Here is an 8,559-nt window from a genome sequence, read left to right as displayed (position 1 = left end):
TATTTATTTATTCACCTGGTTCAAAATTTAAAAAATTTTAAACACACGTGATTAAAAAGTCTCTCTCCATCCCTGTTCTTCACAAATCCAGTTCCTATCCATAAAGAATCAAATGTTAATAGTTTCCTGTGTATATTCTTCCAAAAAATATTTTAAGCATATTCAAGCAAATATGTATATATTAACACAAATAGAATACTATATGTAATTATATATTTTGATTTTTCAGTCTTTTACTATTTTAGAAATTTTTCTGTATCAATACACAAAGATTCTTCCTTATTAGTAAATGTAAAATATTTCATCATATGAATGTCGATTGATTTAACCAGTCCCTTATTGATAGTTAATTCAGCCTTTTGATTTCTCAAATGATGCTGCAATTAATAAATTTGTATGTATGCCATTTCTCACATTTTGGGAAGGGTACCTGTATTTATAATTTTGAGAGATTTTATCGAATTCCTCTTCACTAAGTTTATATTCCAAACAGCAAGACATGAGTGTACTGTTTTCCTACACCAATGACAAGTTAAAGACTCTTCTGATCTTTAACAATCTGGCTGGAACCATGGGGGGTGCAAAAGAAAAAAAGAAGGTTCCTACTGTGCCAAAAACCCTTCAGAAAAAGTGAAGGAATGTCTCAGAGCTGAAGATCAAGTGCCTGAGAAGTTTGACCAAAAGATACTTTGAAAGACAAGGAGGAAGCTTATCTATGAAAAAGCTAAGCACAATCACAAGGAATATAGGCAGATGTACAGAACTGAGATCAAATGGCTAGGATGGCAAGAAAAGCTGGCGACTTCTATGTGCCTGAGAAGCCCGAATTGGCTTTTGTCATCATAGTTAGAGGTATCAATGCTTTGAGCCCAAAGGTCCGAAAGGTACTGCAGCTTCTTCCGCTTTGCTTCAACGGTACCTTTGTAAGGCTTAACAAGGCTCTCATCAATATGCTGAGGATTGTGGAACTCTATGTTGCATGGGGGTACCTAAACCTGAAGTCAGTAAATGAATTAACCTACAAGTGCAGTTATGGCAAAATCAAAAGAAATGAATTGCCCCGACAGATAACACATTGATTACTTGATCTCTTGGTAAATATGGCATCATCTGCATGGAGAATCTGACTCGTATATTTGCAGCCCAGATGGTTCTAAATTGTATATTTGTGGTTTAAACAGCATCATTAAAATACTGAGGACAGATGCATCCACAGATTTTGCTTACTTGGTTCTTTGCCCATTCTTCTCATTCTTTACTTTCCCTAATATGGTTCAGGTACAATTTATTCACCTCCTCCTATTTTGTCCACAGCTTTTTTTTTTAATTCTCACCCAAGGATATTTTTCCATTGATTTTTAGGGAGAGTTGGAAAAGAGAGGGAAAGACAGAGAGAAACATCAATGTGAGAGAAACACATCTACTGATTGCCTCCTGCAGTAGTCCTTACCAGGGCCGTGGCCAGGGAGGAGCCTGCAACCAAGATACGTGCCCTTGACTGGAATTGAACCCGGGACCTTTGGTCTGCAGGCTGATGCACTATCCACTGAACCAAACTGGCTAGGGCTTGTCCCCTGCCCTTTAGGCAAGATCTGCTGTCTCATGAACAGGTCCGGTGTTCTCTTAATAGGAAACATCATCGTTGTACAAGTTCTCAGGAAGCCTTCTTATGGTTGCTTTCACATCCTCATCCGTACGTATTGTATCATCTTGCACGAACCTGTTGATTGAACTCCACAGCACTATAATACCATTTCCAATACACTCTAGCACTGGTCTGATGCTGCAACGGCAGGCCTGCCCACTCTTTGACTTGAGACGCTATGGTTTTGTCTATTCCAGATTGTCTTACAATAGGAATCAGATGGTATAAGCATTTATTTGATTCTAGCTTTCACCAGGCATAGTGTATTTGAAGTTCATTCATGTTGTCATGTGTATTAGTTTCTTCTTATTTATCACTAAAACCATTTGTTGAAGGATATACCTGTTTACTCCATTCACCAGTTGAAAGAACTTTGGGCCAGAAAATAGGTCATGGCCATAATGATTTTGGCTTAAATCAAGGACATCTGAACATAAACTAGATACTTGCTATTAAAGAATTGTCAGTTTTTTAAAGAGGTGGTAATAGAACTGTGGTTATGCTAAAAAAAAAAGTCAATTAAAGAAATATTTCTTTATTGATTTCACAGAGGGAGAGGGAGAAACATCAATGATGAGAGAGAATCATTGATTGGCTGCCTCCTGCACGCCCCCTACTGGGGATTGAGCTTACAACCTGGGCATGTGCCCTTGGCCGGAATTGAACCTGGGACTCTTCAGTCTGCAGGCCGATGCTCTATCCACTGAGCCAAACCGGGGCATCAATTTTTAAGAGCTACATAATATCTAGGATTTACTTCTAAATATCCCAGAGAAGTAGGAAAGGTGGGTGGGTCAGAGATAAAACAAGATTGATCATATGTTTGTTTGTTTTTTTTTGATATGTTGATGATGGTTGAAAATGGTGAGTAGTATATGAGAATTCATTATTTTATTATAGTTTTGCACATGCTTAAAATTTCCAGTAACTTGAATAAAAAGGATGTTGGTTTTGCCCAGTTGGAGTGGCTCTGTTGGTTTGGCATCATCCCATGCATCAAAAGGTTGCCAGTTCAATTCCTGATAAGACACACACCTGGGCTGTGGGTTCGATCCCCAGTAGGGGCATGTACAGAAGGCAAAATGATGTTTTTCTCTCTCCCTCCCACTATAAGAATGTCCTTGGGTGAGGATAAAAAAAAAAGTTGGTTTTTATTCTAAGAGCAGTGAGGAGATATGAAATGTCCAAGTTAATACTCAGATTTGATTTTTAGATACCTCATTCTGTTTTCAATGCAGAGATCAGATTGGAAGGGGGGCAGAGTGGCTGAGGGAGACCATTTTCACACTTTTGTAATGGTTCAAGAAAAGAGATGATGGTTTGACTAAAAAACAAAAATGGAAAAAAGTGAAAGGATGCAAGAACCATTTTGAAGAACTTTAGAGTGAGGGGAGTGGACATTCACAGAGATAGGAAACAAAGCAGTAGCTGTCAAATCAACTTTATAAGCAGCAGAGCTTGAAATGGACATCCGACCCAAATGTGTCACCTAAGGGGCGCAAATTTAAAAGCATATTAAAAATTCATGGAACTGCTAGGGGAAAATATTTCATCTACCCTCCCTGTACATTATTGACATGCTAGCTGGCAATACAGTCCCCAGTTGCTCTGATCACACTGGAATGGCCATCTTCCTTTAACTTAGGGATTTAGATTACAATATCAATATGCACCTTGATTTAAAGACATCTATGTGTAACTTTTATTATTTTTATTGTACCCTTTAAAAGCATACATTTTGTTAATGTGCTTAACAAAAAAAAATTTAGCTCTAAATGTTCAAAATATTAAGTTGTTAGGCATGGATCTGCTAGTAGCGTTTTAAAATATAGGAACAAATGTCTGGGCAAATTTTCCCCTCCTGGTCATATTAAATTATTGGCTTGTATTTAATGAATTTTGCCAGTGAGTAAAATAATCAAGAAGCCAGTAAAACCCTGGCCGGTGTGTTCAGTGGTTGGAGTGTGAAGGTCAGCCTATGTACCAGAGGGTCTCAGGTTCAATTCCAGGCACATACCATAGGGGCGTGTTTGGGAGGCAACCAATCGATGTCTGTCTCTCTTCTCTTTCCCCCTCCCTAAATATCAGTGGAAAAAATATCCTCACTCCTTGGGGGATGAGGGGGGAAAAAAAAGAGTACAAAAACACATCAGATACATTGACCAAAATAATCGACAATGGATTCTAATTGAATTTTTATACTCATGAAGTAAATACTCCACGAAATCTCAGAAATTAACAATGGTAATTGCTTTTGATTCAAGCTAAGTTGGCCTGTTTATTGTTCACCTTCTTACTATGATGGAAGATTCAATTTTGAAAACTCAAAAATACAGGCATACCTCGTTTTATTGCGCTTGGTTTTATTGCACATGTTGCTGTGTTTACAAATTGAAGGTAAGACCCTCTACCAGCAAAAAGATTATGTCTTACTGCAGGCTCAGAGGATGGTTAGCATTTCCTAGCAATAAAGCGTTTTGAAGTTAAAACATGTACATTGTTTTTCTAGGCAGTGCTATTGTACACTTAATAGACTATAGTATAGTGTAAAACATAACTTTTATATGCACTGGGAAACAAAAATAATTACTCGCTTTATTGTGGTGGTCTGGAGCCAAACCCTGAAATATCTGAGGTATGCCTGTGTTTTCAAAACTCTGACACATTTCTATAATTAGCCATTCCTCAAAATATAGAAAAAGCTGTGTAAACATTGTTTGCATTGGTTCACAAATTTAAGTGAATTTTAGACCGTAATTGGAAGCACAGCTTCCAATGGTATGGAACTTGAGATCTGGGTCTTATCTGACCCTTAGTAATTAATTACCTCTCATCTGAAGGGAAGGTAAGTACAGATCATTCATTCATACTCTGAAATTCATGGACCCCAACAAATCCTCTAGATTGAAATATATATATATATATATATATATATATATATATATATATCCATCCATGGGGGTGGGGAGGAGCTGGTCCAGTTTTCTTAAGATTCTCATAGGTGACCTTGATCTAAAGATAAACGTATAATTAGCTGATCACCTGAATTGCTCCAGACCTAAATACTGTTACCTTGTGGTAGGCGGAACTCTTAAGATGACTCCCAAGATTTCCTGATGTACGTATCTTTTTAATCCCCTTCCCTTAAGTGTGGGCAGGATCTGTGAATGTAATGGATATTACCCTGTGATAAGGCTACAGCACAGGCAAAGGGGAAGGGATTTTGCAGGTGTAATCAAGGCACTAATCAGTTCGATTTCGAGTTAATCTAAAGGGAGTTCACCTCTGGTGGGCCTGACTTAATCAAGTGAATCCTTTAAAAGCAGGCTTAGGACTTTCTCCAAAATCAGAAATTTCTCCTGCAGGCCTTGAAGCAAGCAGCCATCAGTTCTACAGCTGAAAGGAAATGGGCTCTGCAACAGAAGTATGGAAGAGGCTGTAACAGTGGATAGAGGGGTTCCAGGTTCAATTCCGGTCAAAGGCATGTACCTTGGTTGCGGGCACATCTCCAGTAGGGAATGTGCAAGAGGCAGCTGATCGATGTTTCTCTCTCACCGATATTTCTAGCTCTCTATCTCTCTCCTTTCCTCTCTGTAAAAAAATCAATGTATTTTTTTAAAAAAAAGAAGTATGGAAGAGGACCAGCTTCAGATGAAACCTTGACTGTAGCCTGTGAGAGCCTGAGCTAAGCTGTACCTGGACTCTTGACCCACAGAAACTGTGAAATAATATGTTGTCTTAAACTCTTAAGTTCGTGGTAATTTGTTATACAGCAACAAAAAATATATAATTTCTTAAAGCCAAAGCTTAGCTTAATTTCTCTCTTCTTGAAGAAACTGAGGCCATGGAGAACCCAAATAGGGTATTCTAGAAATTATATTAATCTATACTAATAAAAGGGTAATATGCTAATTAGATTAGATAGACCAGACATCTTCCGAACGTCCTTCTGATGTCCTCTGGGACAAAAGCAGTGGTGGCTGCAAGGACTGAGAAGGGGTGGCAGCAGCAGCAGTGTGAGGGCCAAGGAGGGCTGGCAGCTGCAGCAGCTGGCAGTGGCAGCAGGAGCAGGGTGATGGGGGTGGCACCTCTCCCTGATCGACCCGGTCGCCTCCCGCAGAGGGAGGCCAGACTAGCGCTTAGGGGAGCGGGCCCAAGTTGTCAGTAAGACATCCCATGAGGGCTCCCAGACTGTGAGAGGGGGCAGGCTGGGCTGAGGGACCCCTCCCTGCACGAATTTTCGTGCACCGGGCCTCTAGTATTACAATAAACCCAGTCACTTTACAAAGAAAAAATAAACCTATAAATTTCAGTCACTACGGTAAGCTGAAACTAAATATTAAAAAATCATCCAGTTGTATTTTTAATAGTCAAGAGCTTCAATTATAGGAATACTCCGGGTTTGGTTCAGAGTAATGTGGAAAGTACTAAATCCATGACACACAATAGAAAGGAAAAAAAAACTTTAAAAAATATATTTAGACCACAGCTACTCTCATACTGACATTCATATTTTTATAGCACTTGAAAGAGCTCAATACTCCAAAAAGGCAGTTTAAACACAAGAAGCCAAGAACAATTAGCTTACTAAAGGCTTATTTCATTTTCTCCCTCATCACAAATAATGTTCTATGTTAAAAAGGAATGTTTCCTAGATCACTGGCTGTGATGAACTGTTAACTGTGCTGAAACAAATTTCAGACATGGCAAAGTTCTTGCTAGAATTCCATTAGAACAGGGGTGGGGAACGACCAGCCTGAGGGCCATATAAGGAAGGCCCTTGAAATTATTTGGTCTGGCCCTACCAAGGCATTAGGGGTGAGTTAATTGAAAGTTTGACCAAATATAGCAAGCTAATTTTTAAGTTGATAACTTTGTATGGCCCCCAAATGATGTTATAAATATCCCAATGGTTCCCCACCCCTGTATTAGAATATCAAGGTCCCATATGAGACCACGGACCATGGGTAGAAAGGAAATATTTAGATCATCAGGTAGCCCTTGTACTCAGATGTTAATATCATCTACAATTAGTAGCTATAATAATAAAAGCATAATATGCTAATTAGACCAGATGACCTTCCAGATGAAGCCAGGGCTGTGAGGGAAGCCTGGGTCCCGGGTGCCTGTTGGTGGCTGGAGGGAGGGAAGCCTAGGTCCTGGGTGCCAGGGGGAAGCTGGTGCCAGCAGCTGGGGGAAGGAAGGTCTACTCTTGCACAAATTTCGTGCATTGGGCCTCTAGAGTATATATAAAGGATAACTATTCTATAAAATCATTTGGCCTACTATAACCTCCTCAGCTTACTTTGAACCAAATTTTTTATTGCTAAGAAACATAAATCATGTATTGTTATGTTCACCTTGTGGTAACTTAAGCCTTCTATAAAAACCAAGCCTTGTATGCAATCTATCATTAAGAACTGTATGTTGAAGCTATAGTAATACTTAAAATATAGCTCAAGTCTCTCAGTCCATTTTTCTGGAAGAATGAAGAAAGGTCAAAACTTTGATCTGAATAGGGAGAAAGCAGAAGTACAGATGATGTCATCTGAACAAATTCAGTGGATTAAAATATTAATGTTTATACTGAAATTACAGAACTGAAGAAATAAGTCTGTTATGTTGGTTCTAGGTCAAAAGCTTATTTAGAAAGACAAACTAATACAATACATTGAGTTATACTGTAACTTTACATTAGTATGTATAATAAGTCCACACAGCAAACACACACACCCCATGTAAAACATTGCTTAAGTTTAATGTTTATTTCCCCAACACAGCCTAGCCTGCACTCTACTTGGATAAATTTTACAAGCTAGTTTTCTGCTGCTTCTAGTTTTAAACTTTATCCATGTTTCTGATGACAAGGAATGCTGCAAAAATACTCTAGTTCAACAAAGAGTTATGATCACAAAATAATTTTTATCCATTCTACAGTGTTTCAGATTTACCAGTTGATTCTTAAACACAAAGTAGATATAGATGCTAATGGTGGCTAATCTGGTATGTTTCTTATAGCAAACTGTTGTTCATGCAACACTTGTGCTCAAAGGGGAAGGCACAGGATTTCCTACAATGAGCCACCTTATAAAGAGTTCTTTTTGTACAAATTAATTTATGTCACATTTAATTTAGTGTGCATAACCTCAAAACTGAGGTATTATTCCAATTTATAAAAACCACTTGCATAACTCTTATGCAAGTTTTAAAAATACAAAGTTTTCTCCCTAAAGTGGCTCAAAATAGATTGTTCATGGCTGCCTACATCTAAGATAAAAAGATTCTAAAACAATTGAACAGATTAGGCATATTATTAAAGGTGTTCAAACCATTACTTGATTTGTACATCTATTCAAACCTCTTCATCAGTCTTTATTCAGCAGTACATATGCACCAAATTCGATTTTAGAAGTTTCCATATCATTTTCATAGAAAACAAAGTTTGAAAACAAATAACATTTAAACACAGCACGGTATTCTACTACAACTGAAACTTTTTTCTTCTTCTTTACAGGACTTAACAAAATCTAAAAATAAACTATGTTGTAGATTTACCTCATGCAAAGATCTTTATGTTATCTCTGAAAATGAAAAGGATGTATTTTTAAAGCACATTTTACTGTTTTATACTATTATGGCAACATGTGTACTGCAACACAGTCTATTTTGAGGGAAATTTGATTTTTTTTTCCATGCAAAAATCTACACAAATTAGTTCTGATGATATGGAAAGCTTTTCATAGCATCAAACATTCATCTGGTGCAAATGCACAGGGAAACCTTCCTGAAAAGTTTTCTGACTTGAGAAGCAACTAAAAAGCCATACTAGGTAGAGTAAATAAAAACAAAAAAAAAAAAAAAAAAAAAAAAAAAAAAAAAAAAAAACCCCAAAAAACCCTAAAAAAAAAAAAAAG

The 8,559-nt window shown here is 37.6% G+C and overlaps 1 pseudogene; it reads left to right on the top strand.

Moving 5' to 3' along the window:
* The first annotated feature begins 565 nt into the window (after positions 1 to 565).
* Positions 566 to 1,177, top strand: LOC118675786 (annotated as a pseudogene).
* The last annotated feature ends 7,382 nt before the right edge of the window (positions 1,178 to 8,559 follow it).

Source organism: Myotis myotis, unplaced genomic scaffold (assembly GCF_014108235.1).
Source record: "Myotis myotis isolate mMyoMyo1 unplaced genomic scaffold, mMyoMyo1.p scaffold_m19_p_2, whole genome shotgun sequence".
Classification (NCBI taxonomy): domain Eukaryota; kingdom Metazoa; phylum Chordata; class Mammalia; order Chiroptera; family Vespertilionidae; genus Myotis; species Myotis myotis.
The sequence above is the reverse complement of the archived record's forward strand: the minus strand, read 5'-3'. Positions and strand labels throughout refer to the sequence as shown.